This window comes from Triticum aestivum, chromosome 1B, assembly GCF_018294505.1.
Source record: "Triticum aestivum cultivar Chinese Spring chromosome 1B, IWGSC CS RefSeq v2.1, whole genome shotgun sequence".
Lineage (NCBI taxonomy): Eukaryota > Viridiplantae > Streptophyta > Magnoliopsida > Poales > Poaceae > Triticum > Triticum aestivum.
The window spans coordinates 356,068,954-356,089,556 of NC_057795.1; positions in this window are offsets into that span (position 1 = coordinate 356,068,954).

Here is a 20,603-nt window from a genome sequence, read left to right on the forward strand (position 1 = left end):
CTCATTCGGAATAGTGAGAGTATCATAAAAGACTTGAACACTAAAAATTGTTTCCACATTAAAAGAGTAATGTTCAGAAAAAGGGTAATCATAATCATGACAAGATTTGTAAATATAATCATCACTACTTTTTATAGAATAAGTTTCAACACAATAATCATCATAAGTAGCAACTTTGTTCTCATCATAATCGATTGAAACCTCTCCCAAGATAGTGGAATCACTAAATAAAGTTGACACTCTTTCCAAATCCACGTTCATATTCATCACAATAAGATTCAATATCCTCCAAAATAGTGGGATCAATACTACCTAAAGTTTACACTCTTCCAAACCCACTTTCATCAATATAATCATCATAAATAGGAGTCTTGCTTTCATCATAGTAAATATTCTCATCAAAACTTGGGGGACAAAAAATATCATATTCATCAAACATAGCTTCCCCAAGCTTATGGCTTTGCATATCATTAGCATCATGGATATTCAAGGAGTTCATACTAACAACATTGCAATCATGCTCATTATTCAAAGATTTAGTTCCAAACAATTTAATGCATTCTTCTTCTAGCACTTGAGCACAATTTTCCTTACCATCATTCTCACGAAAGATATTAAAAAGATGAAACGTATGAGACAAACTCAATTCCATTTTTTTGTAGTTTTCTTTTATAAACTAAACTAGTGATAAAACAAGAAACAAAAAGATTCGATTGCAAGATCTAAAAATATACCTTCAAGCACTCACCTCCCCGGCAACGGCGCCAGAAAAGAGCTTGATGTCTACTACACAACCTTCTTCTTGTAGACGTTGTTGGGCCTGCAAGTGCATAGGTTTGTAGGACAGTAGATAATTTCCCTCAAGTGGATGACCTAAGGTTTATCAATCCATAGGAGGCGTAGGATGAAGATGGTCTCTCTCAAACAACCCTGCAACCAAATAACAAAGAGTCTCTTGTGTCCCCTACACACCCAATACAATGGCAAATTGTATAGGTGCACTAGTTCGGCGAAGAGATGGTGATACAAGTGCAATATGGATGGTAGATAAAGGTATTTGTAATCTGAAATTATAAAAACAGCAAGGTAGCAAGCGATAAAAGTGAGCATGAACGATGTAGCAATGATAGGAAACAAGGCCTAGGGTTCATACCTTCACTAGTGCAAGTTCTCTCAACAATAATAACATAGATAGATCATATAACAATCCCTCAACATGCAACAAAGAGTCACTCAAAAGACACTAATAGCGGAGAACAAACGAAGAGATTATGGTAGGGTACGAAACCACCTCAAAGTTATTCTTTCGGATCAATCTATTCAAGAGTTCGTACTAGAATAACACCTTAAGACACAAATCAACCAAAACCCTAATGTCACCTAGATACTCCATTGTCACCTCAAGTATCCGTGGGCATGATTATACGATATGCATCACGCAATCTCAGATTCATCTATTCAACCAACACAAAGTACTTCAAAGAGTGCCCCAAAGTTTCTACCGGAGAGTCAAGAACGTGTGCCAACCCCTATGCATAGGTTCATGGGCGGAACCCGCAAGTTGGTCACCAAAACATACATCAAGAGGCACATGATATCCCATTGTCACCACAGATAAGCACGGCAAGACATACATCAAGTGTTCTCATAAAATACTCAATCCGATAAGATAACTTCAAAGGGGAAAACTCAATTCATCACAAGAGAGTAGAGGGGGAGAAACATCATAAGATCCAACTACAATAGCAAAGCTCGGGATACATCAAGATCGTGCCATAGAGGGAATACGAGAGAGAGAGATCAAACACATAGCTACTGGTACATATCCTCAGCCCCGAGGGTGAACTACTCGCTCCTCGTCATGGAGAGCGTCGGTATGATGAAGATGGCCACCAGTGAAGGATCCCCCCTCCGCCAGGGTGCCGGGAAGGGCTCCCGAGAGGTTTTTGGTGGCTACAGAGGCTTGCGGCAGCGGAACTCCTGATTTATCTTCTTTGTGGATGTTTTTAGGGTACGTGGGACTATATAGGTGAAAGAAGTCGGTCGGGGGTGCTCGAGGGGTCCACGAGACAGGGGGGCGCCACCTTGTAAGGGGGGCGCCCCCCCCTATCTTGTGGGCTCCTCGAGGATCTTCTGACTTGAACTCCAAGTCTCCAAGATGATATTCTTCCAAAAATCACATTGCCGAAGGTTTCATTCTGTTTGGACTCCGTTTGATATTCCTTTTCTTCAAAATACTGAAACATGCAATAAAACAGCAATATGGGCTGGGCCTCCGGTTAATAGGTTAGTCCCAAAAGTAATATAAAAGTGTAAAATAAAGCCTATAATCATTCAAAACAGATAATAAAATAGCATGGAACAATCAAAAATTATAGATACGTTGGAGACGTATCAATCATCAAAGCTGAGATCTGGGTTGTCAAACCACTCATCAATGAAGTTGTCCAGGATGTTTACGTCGAAGAGGGGCATATCATTGAAGATCTCCGCCTCTTGCTTGCTCTTGATCAGCTGCTCCAGAGCATCATCACCAAACTCGTCATTTGACGACAGATCAATAGCTTCAGATTCGTTCCTTAGAACGGCAGCTGGTGTCAGTGCTTGACTGGATCTCTGAATAGTTTTCTTTTGAGGCATCTCGCGCTTCTTGGAGATGCAAGAGAGATCTTCAGAGGTGTTACTTGGAGCAGGAGGGGCAGTTGCCAATGGCTTCACTCGAAAAGCTTTTGGTTCAATAGTAGGTTTTGACGCCTTGGATTTCATCTGCTTCTGCGGCTTAGGAGGAGAAGCTGGTGCATCATCAGAGTCAGCATCATCACTAGAATGATCCACTTTTGCTCCTTGAAAGACAATGTGAGTGATGAGGCCTTCGAGGTTGTAGAAGGGGCCGACTCTGTTTTCATTGGCTTCAAGGGTGCCATCTTCCCGTGGAGCAGATGGACCTGGGTTGAAGTCAAGTCTGCATGCCTTTTTGTTCTTCACAGCAGAGGCTTTTGCAAACTGGTAGTTGCGCTTGAATAGATTGTCTTCGCGACACCACAGCAGAGAAGAGGGGCCAACATTCTCTGGCTGCGGTCCGTGAACCATGCACAGATAGAAGCCATGCTCAATAGCTTCAGTCTGGGACCTAGGAGGAAGATTTTTGTACAGTATATCTCCCCAGCGTCGCTTGATGGCATTCTTCTCTACATATTCTTCTGTGACGAATCGATACTTGAACCATTCCTCTGCCCAATATCTTCGAAACCATTAGATTCAAGTTTTGCATTCACCATAGGTCTCTTCAGGGTCAGTCTTGTACATCTCATGCAAGTCAAGTGGAAAATCCTTGGAGGTATTCCCACGATGCTATCGGCCACCCTTTCTAGCTGATTTGTCAGTAGCCATGAGGCTTAACCTGAAAGGCTTCAGAACTTGCAAAGGCTTCTTACGCCTGGTCAGACAAGAACTGGCTTCAGGAGAATTTAAGTGACTCTGTAAGAATTCTGCAAATGAATGCAGACTATGAGAACGAAGGGATTATCCCACGGACATGTACCTGTGACAACATTAGAGGTGCGAGGGAAGGGGAAGAGGTCATATGCATTCTCAGAAGATTTTGAAGATAAATCAGTTTGAAGACATTGACCTCATAACGCGAAGACATTCACTTATTTGTTGTGAGTCGGTTCCAGATTTGTACGAATCCAAGAATAGGTACAAGTGAGGAATCTAACTTGTAGAGTAGCATAAGTGAACAGACTAGGCATAGTATGAGATGCAGAAAGAGATAGATTCAACTTTGGAGACCTAGAAACTGCTTTTGATATAGAAGGATGAATCTACCAGATTGAAAATACGGTAAAAAGTGAGTTTTAATTACCATAAGAAGAACTGCTAGACGGAGCGAAGTTGGAGCCCGAGCAGTTCAATCTCCCATGCCCTAACTTGGCGACGGAAGACACCTACGGCGGCGGCGGAGAAGATGAGGTCTGCGACCGGCGTGAGGACAGCGTCGAAGAAGTCACGACAGCTAAGCGCTTCGTCGCCAGCGTCGTCGAGAGCTAGCGGTGGCGCTAGGGTTTGCGAGAGGTGGCGAGGTGGAAGAAGGATTTTGACCATGATGGGATGTGTATTTATAAGGAAAGTGACGGCACAGTGCAATTACGCAGGTGCCTCTGGCGATTCACATCTGAAGGACACGTGGCAAGCATGCAACTCCTTGGTAGTTGTTCCATGTTCCCACGCACGCATGGATTGTCGGGGTGGTCGTTCCGAATTCTTTGGATTATAGGCAATAAAGATAGAGCATTGAAAACATATATAAATGTTTGTCAGATTGACTTCAGCCAACAAGGTCTGAGTGAAGACAATCGATAGTTTTCAATAGAATGCATATGATTTGGACAGATAGTGTTGAGGTAGAAGCATAGATAGGCTAGGGTCCGATCACATTCACTTAGATCAAAAGATTCAGCACAAAACCATAGCTATAAGTGAATGTTGTAGAGGACAGAATATAAGTATACTACCAAATGAAGATAAATCAATTTCGAAAACTTTGCAAACATAACGCCAAGGATAACACTTCAAACAAAAGTTTGGTGGTGGCGTTACCCACCGTATAGGAAGTATTAGACCCAGACACGGCGCACAATTATCATGGCGCTCCGAAGTCAAATTCTGCATTAATGTATTCACACTTAGAGTGTATGTCTTCATTGGTTGAAGATATACGTTACTTTGTGTGTTGCACATCTAAGTCATCAAAATGCATAAGTGTTAGGATGTGTGTACAGTTCACAGGACATTTGAGGATTCCAAGATATTTAGCTCACACCGAACTTGCAAAACCTTTTCTCATCCAAGGGCTTTGTGAAGATATCAGCCAATTGCTCTTCAGTGTTGACGTGAATGATATCAATATCTTCCTTCATGACATGATCTCTGAGAAAGTTATGACGAATCTCAATGTGCTTTGTGTTCGAATGCTGAACTGGGTTGTTGGCAATCTTGATGGCACTCTCATTGTCGCAGTAGAGTGGCACATTCTTCAGGTGAATACCATAGTCCTTGAGAGTTTGCTTCATCCAGAGAAGCTAAGCATAGCAAGATCCAGCAGCAATGTATTCAGATTCAGCAGTGGAGAGAGATACACAGTTCTACTTCTTTGAAGACTAAAAGACAAGTGATCGTCCCAGAAAGTGACATGTGCCTGATGTGGACTGACGATCAATCTTGTAACCCGCATAATCAGCATCTGAGAAACCAACTAGATCAAACTCTGAGCCCTTTGGATACCATAATCCTAGTGTTGGGGTGTAAGCCAAATATCAAAGAATTCGCTTCACAGCTAAGTGATACGATTCCTTGGGTGCCGCTTGGAATCGGGCACACGTGCAAACACTAAGCATTATATCTGGCCTAGATGCACATAAGTAAAGTAAAGAACCAATCATGGAGCGATATACCTTTTGATCGAACTCTTTACCATTGGCGTCGGGACTCAGATGACTTTTGGTTGGCATTGGCGTCGTGTATCCTTTGCAGTCTTGCATTCCAAACTTCTTCAGGCAATCTTTGAGATATTTTTCTTGAGAGATGAAGATGATGTTGCGTTGCTGACGGATTTGGAGACCCAGAAAGAACTTCAGTTCACCCATCATGGACATCTAATATTGCTCTTGCATCATGTGACCAAACTCATCACTGTATTTCTTGTTGGTGCAGCCGAAGATAATGTCATCCACATAGATTTGGCACACAAACAGTTCACCATCATATGTCTTCGTGAAGAGAGTAGGATCTAGTGAACCGGGTTTGAAGCCTTTGCTCTTCAGGAAGTCTTTGAGCGTGTCATACCAAGCATGAGGGGCTTGTTTGAGGCCATACAATGCCTTGTTGAGCTTGTATACCATATCAGAATATTTTGGATCTTCAAAGCCAGGAGGTTGTGCAACATATACTTCTTCTTCTATCTTTCCATTGAGAAAAGCACTCTTCACATCCATTTGATACAGAAGGATGTTGTGATGATTTGCATAGGCAAGCAGTATGCGAATGGCTTCAAGCCTTGCCACCGGAGCAAATGTTTCATCAAAGTCAACTCCTTCCACTTGAGTGTAACCTTGCGCAATGAGACAAGCTTTGTTTCTGACTACTTGACCATTCTCATCTTGCTTGTCGCGATATATCCATTTGGTCGCAATGATAATGTGCTTCCAGGGATCAGGACGCTTGACCAGTTCCCACACATTGTTCAGCTCAAACTGTTGAAGCTCTTCTTGCATAGCTTGAATCCATTCAGGTTCCATTAAGGCTTCAGCGACTTTCTTGGGTTCTGAGATTGACACGAATGCAAAATGCCCACAGAAATTGGTTAGTTGTGTTGCTCTTTGTGTAGCTCTTGAACGAGTGAGTGGACCAGGTGCATTGAGGCTGTCGATCATCTTCTCAATCTGTACTTCATTTGCAACATGAGGATGAGCAGGACGAAGACTTCGCTCATTCTGATCAATGTTGTCAGTTAGGGAATTATCTTCAGGCTGAGCATTGTCTTCAGGTTGAGTAGATGCAGAAACGATCAATTCTTCTCCAGTCTGATTCTCAGATGGTATGATCTCTCCAATTCCCATTTGCTTGATTGACTCGCTAGGGGGTAATTCATCTTGCACATTTGGTAGGTGCTCTCTTTGCGAGCCATTAGTCTCATCGAACCGCACATCCACAGTTTCAACCACTTTATAGTGAAAGAGGTTGAAGACTCTGTAGGAGTACGAACCATTTCCATAACCAAGCATAAAACCTTCATGGGCTTTCGGTGCAAATTTTGAAGTGTGATGTGGATCCTTGATCCAGCACTTAGCACCAAATACTCTAAGGTAACTTACGTTTGGCTTCTTACCAGTTAGGAGCTCATAGGAGGTTTTCTTCACAACCTTGTGGAGATAAACACGGTTGATGATGTGGCATGTAGTATCAATGGCTTCAGGCCAGAACTTCCGTGGAGTCTTGTACTCATCAAGCATTGTTCGGGCCATCTCAATAAGAGTTCTATTCTTGCGCTCCGCGATGCCATTCTGCTGAGGTGTGTAAGGAGCAGAGAACTCATGAGTGATACCCATGGTATCCAGGTAGAGATCGAGACCAGTGTTCTTGAACTCAGTGCCATTGTTGCTTCTGATGTGCTTGATCTTGATGCCATAGTTCGTCATGGCACGATTGGCAAAGCGTTTGAAGACATACTACACTTCAGTCTTGTAGAAGATTATATGCACCCATGTATAATGAGAGTAATCATCAACAATGACGAAGCCATAGAGGAAAGCAGTAGCATTAAGAGTAGAGTAGTGAGTAGGGCCAAATAAGTCCATGTGCAGCAGCTTGAAGGGTTGAGATGTAGTCATGATTGTTTTCGAGGGATGCTTGGCTCTTGTCATCTTTCCGGCTTCGCATGCACCACATAGATGATCCTTCTTGAACTTGACGCCTTCGATGCCCACAACATGCTTCTTCTTCGCAAGAGTGTGCAAGTTCCTCATGCCAGCATGCCCTAGCCTTCGATGCCAAAGCCAGCATTCTGAAGCTTTTGCTAGAAGACATACGGCCATCTGCGGTCCTGCTGAGAAATCTACCATATACAGATCATCTTTTCGATACCCTTCAAAGACTAGAGACTTGTCAGATTCCATCAGTACAAGGCAACGATATTTTCCAAATAGCACAATCATGTTTAAGTCACAAAGCATTGAGACAGACATTAAGTTGAAACCAAGGGATTCAACAAGCATCACTTTATCCATGTGCTGATCCCTTGATATTGCAACTCTACCTAGACCCAATACCTTGCTTTTACTAGTGTCAGCAAATGTGATGTGACTCTTATCTGATGGACGTAGTGTTGAATCCACCAGAAGACTTTGATCGCCAGTCATGTGATTAGTGCATCCACTGTCCATAATCCATTCTGAAGCTCGAGGTGTCGTAGCCTATAGTGCAGTTTGTGGGATAGGCTTCACCATGTGAGTTGTGAAGCAGAAACATTTGACGAACAAGTGGAACATGAAAATTCAGGTCTTGGTTAGGATACATAGGATGAGTGTCAAGGAAATCTAGAGTGAAATACATAGTAAGACCATTTGGGCATTTTATCTTGCGCCCAACAAGATTTTTAAGGTCTCCAGCATTAGCTTTGGACACCTTTGATTTCCAGCTGGAGACCTTTCCCTGCAAAAGAGAGTTAAGTTTTCTTCACCACCCACATCTTCAGGGGTGGCTTAGAAGCAATGAGTCTAAGTGCAGCATCTAAGAACTTCGGCTTCGAAGCCCTAGTAAATAGCCTTACAGGGGGTGAATAATACTCATATGAATAAGCAGAAGAGTTCTTGGTTCTATGAACATACAGGTTTAATGAAACACACTCATATTCATGGGTCTGAGTATGATTTTCCTGCAAAACATTGACGTTAGGGTGACTTAGATGAGTCCTCAGTCTGTATGAAGCTTTTGGACCATATGAAACCTTTGGTATGGGGATTGTCTTCTTCACAGGTGGTGTCCTGATGACATTCACGGGAAGATTCTCAAGACAACTTTTGGGTACCCATATCTTCTTCATAGGTGGCCCATTCCTGCAGTTAGTACCAATATACCTGGCAAACACTTCGCCATTCTGATTCTTAAACAATTTATAGTTTGCATCAAAGGATTCATCAATGATAATAGGGTTAGCACAAGTGAAGCCAAATAAGGTGGATGGATCCACTGAAGGTTCCTTTGCAGCAACCCAGATGGTTTTGGGGTACTGCTCAGGCTTCCAGTACGACCCATCAACATTCATTTTTCTCTCGAACCCAACACCCGCTTTTCTAGGGTTTTGGTTCAGAATCTGCTTTTTGAGGACATCACATAATGTCTGATGCCCTTTGAGGCTTTTATACATCCATGTCTCAAGCAGTGTCTTCAACCTGGCAATCTCATCAGCAATAGTAGTGGTATCCTCAACAGAGGGGTTAGTTACCACATCAGCAGTTGAAGATATCTCAACAGTAGTAGCAGTAGAACATTCAGCAACAGAGGCAGCGTTATCACGCTCAAAGCATTTTAGACATGGTGGTTCAAATCCTTCTTGAGCGGTACTGATCTGTTGAGCGTGGAGTGACTAGTTTTCCTTTTCAAGATCTTCATGATCCGATCTCAATTTCTCGAGTTCCTGCTTCCTTTGAAGATAATCATAGGAGAGCTTTTCATGAGAGGTTGAGAGCCTTTCATGTCGACCTTCAAGTTCCTGGTACTTAACATGAAGATTTTTTATGTTTTCAATTAAGGACTGAGTCTTATTCATTTCCACGTTCAATAGGTCATCGCTTTTGTCTAACAATTTTTGAATATGTTCCATAGCTTTCTGTTGTTCAGTTGCAATTTTAGCAAGTTTTTTGTAGCTAGGTTTGGATTCACCATCAGAGTCATCTTCACTTGATGTTTGAAAGTAAGCATCGCGAGAGTTTACCATGGCACCACATGCCATGAAGCAGTAGGTGGGAGCCGAGTCGTTCTCGTCATCAGCGTTGGTGACGGAGCCATTGTCTTCAGTGTTGAAGATGGACTTGGCGACGTAAGCTGTAGCTAGAGCCAGACTTGCGATACCAGAGTCAGACTCCTCCTTAGACTCCACCACTGCCTCCTCAGAAGCAGACTCCTCCTCTGAATCCATTTCCTTGCCAACAAAAGCGCGTTCCTTGCCTGATGAGCTCTTCTTGTGTGATGAAGACTTGGAGGAAGATTTGGAAGAAGACTTTGAGGATTTCTTCTTCTTCTTGTCATCAGAATCATATTCTTTGCTCTTCTTCTTCTTCTCCTCATTGTCCCACTGTGGACATTCAGAGATGTAGTGGCCAGGTTTCTTGCACTTGTGACAGGTTCTTTTCTTGCTGTCATGGGTGGAAGCTTCATCATCCCTTGAGCTGGATCGTGAAGACTTTCTGAAGCTTTTCTTCTTAGTGAATTTCTGAAACTTCTTCACAAGTATAGCAAGATCCTTTCCAATGTCTTTAGGATCACCGGAACTGTAGTCAGATTCTTCTCCAGATGAGGAAGCGGCTGCCTTTGCCTTCAAAGCACGAGTTCGGCCATAGTTGGGGCCATAGATATCTCGTTTATCAGATAGCTGGTACTCATGTGGGTTGAGCCTCTCAAGTATGTCCGACGGATTGAGTGTCTTGAAGTCAGGGCGTTCTTGTTTCATCAGGGCTAAGGTGTCAAATGAGCTGTCAAGAGATCTCAGTAGTGTCTCCACTATTTCATGCTTCATAATGTCAGTTGCACCAAGTGCTTGGAGCTCATTTGTGATATCAATGAGGCGATCAAATGTGAGATGGACGTTCTCATTGTCGTGTCTTTTGAAGCGGTTGAAGAGGTTGCAGAGAGTACTGATTCGTTGTTCTTGCTGAGTTGAGATGCCTTCATTGACCTTGGAGAGCCAGTCCTAGACTAGCTTCGACATTTCCAGAGCGCTCAAACGGACATACCGCCCTTTTGTCAGATGACCACAGATGATGTTCTTGGCTGTAGAGTCCAGTTGAATGAACTTCTTGACATCAGCAGGGGTGACACCTTCACAAGTCTTGGGAACACCATTCTTGACGACATACCACAGATCGACATCAATGGCTTCAAGATGCATGCGCATCCTCTTCTTCCAGTAGGGATATTCAGTGCCATCAAAGATGGGGCACGCAGCGGAGACCTTGATTATCCCTGCAGTCGACATAGCTAAAACTCCAGGTGGTTAAACCGAATCACACAAAACAAGGGAGTACCTTGCTCTGATACCAATTGAAAGGGATAGTTATCGACTAGAGGGGGGTGAATGGGCGATTTTTATGAAAGTCTTCAAAACATGAGAGTTTCGAAGACAAACAACACTATTCGTATGCAGCGGAAGGTAGACTACACTAGACAAGCCATAGTCAAGTATTCAACGAAGTGAAAGCACGAAGACTATTAGCAGCTGGGTAGTAAAGATCAGGATGGAAGATAGTATGAAGCCAATCAATACAAGTAGTCACACAGTGAAGTCAAACAGATTATGCAAGCAGGAAATGACTTCACGAAGACAAGCTGTAAGTAAGGAGAAGTAAGAGATAGAACCAGTAGCTTCAGGAAGACAATGGTTTGTTCGACGAGTTCCAGTTGATGTGACAACTATACGTCTAGTTAGGGAGGCTGTGATTTAACTTAGAAGACCGCGTCTTCACCTTATTCCACTTGAGCTAAGGACTCTTAGTCCTCGCCTAATCATTCTGGTAAGTCTTCAAGGTAGACTCCCAAACCTTCATATACTTCGTTCACCGGCAATCCACAATGACTCTTGGATGCTCAGAATGTGACGCCTAACCAACTGGAGGATTCACAGTCCTCAAGTGAAATAAGTCTTCAGATCATGCGGATAGAAAGACTTCAGTGATGCCAAACACTCTTTGGGCTCTGGGTGGTTTGGTCTTTGTCCTCGCAAGGATTCTCTTTCAAAAGCTTCGGAGGTGGGTTGCTCTCAAACAACAAAAGCCGTATACTAACTCCGAGCAGCCACCAATTTATGGTGTAGGGGGTGGGCTATTTATAGCCACTGGGCAACCCGACCTGATTTGTCTGAAATGACCCTGGGTCACTAAGGAACTGACACATATGCCAATGGTCAGATTTCAAACACACGCGGCAGCTTGACTTGGGCTACAAGTAAAGCTGACTTATCCGACTCTGGATAAGATTTGCACTCATTGTCTTCGCTCGAAGACATAGGATTTGGTTCAGCGTCACTTTAGTCACTCTGACTTTGTTCACTTGGACCCCACTTAACAGCACGGTGGTTCCTATGACTCAACAAAGAAGAAAAGAAACAGCAAAACAGCTAAGTCTTCGCGCTCCATAGTCCTACGGCGTTGTCTTCTCATGTCATAGTCTTCAACGTGATTAGCTTCACAGACCACCATTGTCTTCAATTTCTTCACACATTTTTAGGGGTCATCTCCGGTAGGTAAACTGAATCAATGAGGGACTACTACCTGTGTTATCCTGCAATTCTCACAAACACATTAGTCCCTCAACCATGTTTGTCGTCAATACTCCAAAACCACTAGGGGTGGCACTAGATGCACTTACACCATCTTGTTATATCATATTATGATTGTTTTGAGAAAGTGTTGTCATCCGAGTTTAATTATTATTGCTTGCTAGTTGATTATGCCATTGATATGAGTAAATGTGAGACCTAAGTGTTATTGTGAATGTGGTTAGTCATAATCTTTGCTGAAAACTTGAATGCTGGATTTACATATTTACAACAACAAGAGCAAATAGAGTTTGTAAAAGTTTTTTTTATCACTTTCAGTTTGTCAACTGAATTGCTTGAGGACAAGAAAAGGTTTAAGCTTGGGGTAGTTGATACGTCTCCAACGTATCTACTTTTCCAAATACTTTTGCACTTGTTTTGGACCCTAATTTGCATGATTTGAATGGAACTAACCCAGACTAACGCTGTTTTCAGCAGAACTGCCATGGTGTTATTTTTGTGTAGAAACAAAAGTTCTCGGAATGACCTGCAAATCCACGGAGATAACTTTTGGAAAATATAAAAAATATTGGCGAAAAAATCAATGCCAGGGGGACCACACCCTGTCCGCGAGGGTGGGGGCGCGCCCCCTCCCCCTGGGCGCGCCCCCTGTCTCGTGGGCCCCCTGATGCTCCACCGACCTCAACTCTAACTCCATATATTACGTTTCACGGAGAAGAAAGTCAAAGAGGAAGTTTCATCGCGTTTTACGATACGGAGCCGCCGCCAAGCCCTAAAACCTCTTGGGAGGGCTGATCTGGAGTCCGTTCGGGGCTCCGGAGAGGGGGATTTGTCGTCGTCGTCATCATCAACCATCCTCCATCACCAATTTCATGATGCTCACTGCCGTGCGTGAGTAATTCCATCGTAGGCTTGCTGGACGGTGATGGGTTGGATGAGATTTACCATGTAATCAAGTTAGTTTTGTTAGGGTTTGATCCCTAGTATCCACTATGTTCTAAGATTGATGTTGCTATGACTTTGCTATGCTTAATGCTTGTCACTAGGGCCCGAGTGCCATGATTTCAGATCTGAACCTATTATGTTTTCATGAATATATGTGAGTTCTTGATCCTATCTTGCAAGTCTATAGTCACCTATTATGTGTTATGATCCGACAACCCCGAAGTGACAATAATCGGGATACTTCTCGGTGATGACCATAGTTTGAGGAGTTCACGTATTCACTATGTGTTAATGCTTTGGTCCGGTACTCTATTAAAAGGAGGCCTTAATATCCCTTAGTTTCCAATAGGACCCCGCTGCCACGGGAGGGTAGGACAAAAGATGTCATGCAAGTTCTTTTCCATAAGCACGTATGACTATATTCGGAATACATGCCTACATTACATTGATGAACTGGAGCTAGTTCTGTGTCAACCTATGTTATAACTTTAAATGATGAATTGCATCCGACATAATTATCCATCACTGATCCATTGCCTACGAGCTTTTCACATATTGTGCTTTGCTTATTTACTTTTTCCGTTGCTACTGTTACAATTACTACAAAACTGCTATCATTACTTTTGCTACTGTTACCATTACTATCATACCACTTTGCAGATACTAAGTTATCCAGGTGTGGTTGAATTGACAACTCAACTGCCAATACTTAAGAATATTCTTTGGCTCCCCTTGTGTCGAATCAATAAATTTGGGTTGAATACTCTACCCTCGAAAACTATTGCGATCCCCTATACTTGTGGGTTATCAGGTACCTTAGCGGCAGGTGCTGCAACCGCCTCCCGATAGAGTTGGTCAGTGCAGATAAGTGCATCCTTCTTGTTGGAACCGATAGTGATGACGCTCATTGGCCCGGGCATCTTCAATGTGTTGTAGGCGTAACGTGACGCCGCCATGAACTTGGCCAGCGCTGGGCGGCCGAGGATCCCGTTAGACAGCAATGGGATCTTGGAGACATCAAAAATGATCTTTATTGTCCGGTAGTTGAGCTCACAACCAAATGTAACTAGGAGCGTCCTTTTACCTTTTGGCTCGCTCCATCCTGGATTGATCCCTTGAAACGTGCTCGTGTCTTCGAGATCTTCATCAGGAATCTGCAACCTCTTGATCACATTGGGCGAGATAAAGTTCAATCCAGCCCCACCGTCCACTAACATTTTTGTCACTTTGAGATTGCAGATTGTTGGTGAAACCAACAATGGCAAACACCCGGCCGCTGTTGTGCGATCAGAGTGATCCTCAACATAAAAAAGATAGGCGTGTTGGACCATTTCAACGGCTTCCGGGCGTCGACTGATGGCTCTGTTGGATTAATCTCGCGCGCCCATTGCTTAAGTTGGCGGTGAGAAGAATGCAACAAGGCGCCACCATCAATGCACATGGCTTCAGTAGCTTTTTGAAACTCATGCTCGCTGGACTCGTCGTCCTCTTCATGGTCATCATGCCCCTCTTTCTTGCCGTGGCCTCGAGCAAGCCTCTCCTGTCGTTTGTCCTTGCCGCAGCGACCTCCTCGGCCATCGCACTTCTTGTCGGGCCCCTTAGCACCATCTTGGCCCTTCTCCTTATCTCGCCTTTCATATTCAGCTTTCTGCCTCTGACAAGCTGCTTAACTTGCTGAAGGTTCTGGAGGTCATGGCCCTTGGTGCAATGGATCTTGCAGTACTGCTTGTCGGAGCCCCCCGGCTTGCGGCAGCTTCCACGGCCTGGTAGACGGCGCACCCGGCAACCTCCTTGCTGGGGTCGTCAACCTTGGTCCTCTTGGCGGTGCCGGGGTTGCCGGATCCCTCGACGGCAAGCACTGTTTTGCCCTTGTGCTTCCTGTTATGTCGTCAGCCCTTCTTTGCCGGAGCAACGTCGTCTTCATCTCCGGAGTCAGTTCCCGCGCCAACATCTTCGCCGGGGTATTTCCTTCCTTCTTCAGCTCGAGCACATCTATCGGCTGAAACATAAAGCTCGGCAATATCATGCGATTGCTCACATTCGGATGGAACGCGCTAATAATAATGGCAGGATGAACGTCTGGATGTTGTACTATACACGGCTGAATCTGTGTATGTACTTGCGCAAGGTTTCACCCTCTTTCTGGGGAACAAGATGTAAGTCACTTCCTGGCCAGGAGCTTGGTGGCCTCTGGTAAAGGTGCCAACAAACTTGTGACACAAATTCGACCAAGAAGAGATGGAATTTTCTGGCAGGTGCATCAACCACGACCTGACGTTGGACTTGAGTACCAACGGGAAGTAGTTGGTGAGCACCTTGTCGTCTCAAGCCCCGGCATCCTGCACCGTGATGGTGTAGATCCCAGGAACTCCGACAGGTGTGTCTTGCCCGCCGTATTTCTCCGGGACCTCTGGTTTGAACATGCGGGAAGTGGGCCACTGGACTCGCCGCAGCTCACGGGTAAAAGCTGGACAACCCACCTCGAAAGGTGAGTCACCAGAATCCCCCGGTGTAGGCTTGTTTATAGTGGGCCCCGCGCGTCTGTCAGATTGATGGCGCGCTTCCCGCTACCGCTCGATAGTAGTCCGAGTGTCTTCTTTGACCCATTCCCGAAGGACTTGATGTTGATCACGGCGAGTTCTCGGATTGGACGATGTCGTGGACCCATCATCACGTGCATCGATCCGCCGAACTGGTGACCACTGTGGTCGTGGTGGAGGAGAGTGCATCGTGGTCGCACCACCTCCGATCCTTCCGCCATCGGCACGCGCCGGCTCGATGGACCGCCGCCGCAAGGGCCCCACATGCTGCTGCCCATTTCCATTGGCGAAACCGATGAGGCTCTGAATAGCAGCTCTCCATTCTTCGAGCTTCTCCGCAGCGGGAGGAAAATATAGGAGTAGTTGCGCTCGCGCCAACGCTTCTGCTAGTGTAGGCGGCAGCGATAGGCGTGAAGAACGTGAGGTGCTCTGACTCCTAACTGTGTTAGAAGGAGCTCCATCACAGTCCCGTTCTGGCAGCGCGCTGTTTCCACCGGCCTCTTGGCATGCATGCTGGCCCTGCGCATCTCGAGAATGATGTTGAGGGCTCTTTCCATGGGGACACTTGGGGTCACCAACGTCGTGGCGCTGCTCATCGAGCACAACCTGGGAAGACCACAACGCATGTGTCGGCGGGGGTGTCTTGGAGGTCGCCTTTCTACCCTTGGAGGTCGTTGCACTGCCCGTAGGCAGCACGGCTCCGTCCTTGGATCCAGCGGTGTGCGGGCCGTCGTCACGGCTGTGGACGATACCGCTCTCCTGGCTCCATTCGCGAGAACGTCATGGAAGCTTATGATCTCCACCTCCTCCTCCACCCGCGTCCATCCTGTCGCCCGTTCGTGTTGGTTCGGGCAGATCAACCGCAGATGAATCAATCACCGTGATAGCCTTTCTCTTGGGAAGCATGGTGATGAAGATGTTAAAGAAACTGACGCGCTAACTACTAATCAGGTTCTTGCAACCTTCTCCCCCTGTCTCGCGCGCCATAGATGTCGGGGAAACGACACCTATGGGATCATGTGGATCCCTTCTACTGTTCGGCAGGGAAAAAGGTGTGCATGAAGAGCAGATCCAACGATCAACACGGGGGATTTTTACCCAGGTTTGGGCCGCTAAGAAGCGTAAAATCTAGTCCTGCATTGGTGTATTGAGAGTTCTTGAGATCTGGCTAGTTGCTATGCATGCAGACTGGTCCAGAAAGTCCAAAAGTCCCTCTTTGTGTCGGCTTGGGCCTCCTTTTATACGTCTAAGGAGCTACCACAGTGGCGTACAGTGCATACATGAGGTGTAAAGCTGCTACAGTGTACGTGCTTATCGCCAGCGTCTTAGGACAAACACACTTAATGCACCATTTATGTGTCCCCAACTTTCTTGGGGACAGGGAAAGAGCCCGTCCCATCCGTCGCCACCTCACCCCATCTCGACACACATCCAGGAGCCAATCTTTGCGCTGGAGTGGTGGCAGGGTGGCGAAACCTTGCCGGTGAGAGTCTTCACAAAGATCTGCATGCCACCATGCAGACGCTACTGGATCTTGGCCTTGACATTGTCGATGGTGTCAGAGCCCTCAACCTCAAGGGTGATGGTCTTGTTGGGGCTCCACAACCATCCCGAGAAGAATCTTGCCGGGAGCTGATGTTTGCTTGAACTACATCGGTATTTCCCCAAAGAGGAAGGGATGATGTAGTGCAACAACGATAGGTATTTCCCTCGGTGATGAGACCAAGGTTATCAATCCAGTAGGAGAACCGCGCAACACAAAGTAAAGAACTCCTGCACACAAATAACAAACACTCGCAACCCGACGTGTTAAAGGGGTTGTCAATTCCTTCCGGGTAACGACGCCAGAAATTGGCACGGAGATGGGAGAAAGTTGCAATAGATTTGATAAATAGATTGCAAATAAAATAAAGTGCAGCAAAATATTTTTGTGTTTTTGGTTTAATAGATCTGAAAATAAAAGCAAATATAAATAGATCGCGAAGGCAAATATATTAAAGAAGAGACCCGGGGGCCATAGTTTCACTAGTGGCTTCTCTCAAGAAAAAATACCAAACGATGTGAAAACAATAACTGTTGGGGATATGATAAAACTTCAAATACTCATGACGATATCCAGGCAATGATCATTATGTAGGCATCACATCCAAGATTAGTAGACCGACTCCTGCCTGCATCTACTACTATTACTCCACACATCGACCGCTATCCAGCATGCATCTAGTGTATTAAGTTCATGGAAAAATGGAGTAATGCAATAAGAATGATGACATGATGTAGAAAATATCTATTTATGTAGAAATAGACCCCATCTTATTATCCTTAATAGCAATGATACATACATGTCGTTTCCCCTTCTGTCACTGGGATCAAGCACCGTAAGATCGGACCCATCACAAAGCACCTCTCCCCATTGCAAGATAAATAGATCAAGTTGGCCAAACAAAACCCAAATTTAGGAGAAGAAATACGAGGCTATAATCAATCATGCATATAAGAGATCAAAGAAGACTCAAATAACTTTCATGGATAAAAACATAGGTCTGATCATAAACTCAAAGTTTATCAGATCCCAACAAACACACCGCAAAAAGACTTACATCATATGGATATCCAAGAGACCATTGTATTGAGGATCAAGAGAGAGAGAGAGAGAGAGAGAGAGAGAGAGGAAGCCATCTAGCTACTAACTACGGACCCGTAGGTCTACAAAGAACTACTCATGCATCATCAAAGAGGCACCAATGGACATGATGAACCCCTCCATGATGGTGTCTAGATTAGATCTGGTGCTTCTGGAACTTGCGGCGACTGTAATTGATTTGCATCGATTCCCCTAGGTGTCGGTGTACTAGAGTAGGGGTACCCTAGTATCCCGAACTTGTGCACGGGCAGTTGCAGCACCCCGCGGCAAGGCTTGCCGGGCGACCGCCAAGGTCCTCCGTGGTTCCCTTGGAGCCATTCAAGAACAATGTATTCAAGCCAAGGAGACAAGGCCCCGGCAAGAGGAGCTTGCCGGGAAGGCCAACCAAGGCATCCCAAGGAACTTGCCGCAACGCGCCACGCGTCCCGGCAAGGCAACAAGGCCCCGACAAGAGGAGCTTGCCGGGAAGACCAACCAAGGCGTCTCGAGGCCTGGTGAGCGACAAGCTTCCGGGCGCGACAAGACGATGACCGCGGCAAGGCGCTTGCCGCGGCAAGTAACCACCCTGTACCCATGCTCCAGCACATCCGCCAACTGTTGCTCTGGGGGCCTTTCCAGGCGCGCGTGGCGTGACGCTATGCAGCCAGCGGTGCACGGTGGCATGCGACGCTGACAAGATCGCCATCGTGGCGAATGGTGGCGTCCCTGATGGTCCCTTTCTGCACTGTTTGGGCGACATAGACGGGCATTTAATGCCTTTGTCCCCTTCCGTCAGGGTTAGGTAGGATACACTATGCAAGTAGGTGTACAACCGCAACACTTTTTACGCTTTTACCCTTCTCTGCGTTGCCACCTGTCGGTGACCCCTTAAACATATAAAAGGAGGCCCATGCGCAACGTAGAGGAGGTTCGGCTCATTTGGAAGCCAGAAAAACACTTAGCTCTCTCTCTAGCAAGAACACAATACAATCAGCCAAGCAGCAGCAGGAGTATTATCTCTCCGGAGAGCTCCGAAGCTGGGTAAACTGCTCGTGTGTTTTGCCTCGATCTGCTCTTCGTGCGATCTCCGCCCCCCACCGAACCGAAAGGGGCCCGGTCCGCCGGCTCCATAGGTGTCCGCCAGCCCCAAAATAGGGCACGGGCACACGCGGCCTGGGTTACGCCGAATCCTGCTCCGTATCCACCACGCCCTCCCCTAACGGCACGCGTTGAATGCGGCATCGTGGGAGAGATCGTGGGTGGCTTCTTTATTCGGAAGGGCGAAATGTCCGCCCCCTCCCTCTTTATAAGCAGGGGAAACAGGGGCAGTTCGCCCACTTCGCCGGTTGCTACTCCATTCTCCAAAATCTCCGCCGCTCTCCTCCTTCTTCTCAAAGTCGAAAGAAAGCAGCGCTCCGCCCCCCCCCCCCATTGCCACCAGCATCACCAACGCCGCCGATCTCCCCCACCACCTCCGCAATGGCTCCAAAAGCCGACAAGGGGAAGGGCGTGAAGTCGGCCGAGGCTCAGCGGCTCGCGGCACTGCGGAAGGAGCGGGCCCTCTTCTCCCCTCAGCTCGGTGCGAAGGAAAAGGCAGGTCCAATGAAATGGACTCCGAAGGCGGAGGCTGCGCTGTAGGACTTGAAGAGATACCTGTCCTCCACTCCAAGACTTGTCGCACCTAAGCCACAAGAGAAGTTGCTGCTATATATAGCAGCGACCAATCAAGTGGTTAGTGCTGCGTTAGTAGTGGAGAGGGAGGCAGATGATGAGCCAGCAACCACGGCAGAGGCATCTAGCGACAAGCAGAGGACTTCACCGGCAAGCTCTGGCCCCGACAAGGATGGATCTGTGCAGGGGCATGAGGAGATGCAGAAGAGAATGGTGCAGCGCCCAGTTTACTTTGTCAGTTCCCTTCTGCAGGGGGCTAGGTCAAGGTACTCTGGTGTGCAAAAGTTGCTTTTCGGCCTCCTCATGGCCTCGAGAAAGCTGCGCCATTACTTTCAAGCACATGAGATCACGGTCGTCACTCGTTTTCCGCTGAAGAGGATACTGCAAAATCCAGAAGCGACAGGCAAGATTGTCGAGTGGGCACTGGAACTGTCAAGCTTTGGCCTCAAGTTTGAGAGCACTTCAACTATCCAAAGCAGAGCATTGGCAGAATTCATAGCAGAGTGGACGCCAACACCAGATGAAGAAATTCCGGAGACGAGCATCCCCGTCAAGGAAGAAAGCAGAGAGTGGCTCATGTACTTTGATGGCGCCTTCTCGCTGCAAGGCGCCGGTGCAGGCATGCTACTTGTTGCACCCACCGGAGAGAACCTCAAGTACGTAGTCCAGATGCACTTTCCCAAGGAGCAAGCAACAAACAATACTGCAGAGTATGAAGGATTGCTTGCTGGTCTCAGGATCGCAGCAGACCTTAGGATAAAGAAGCTCGTTGTCA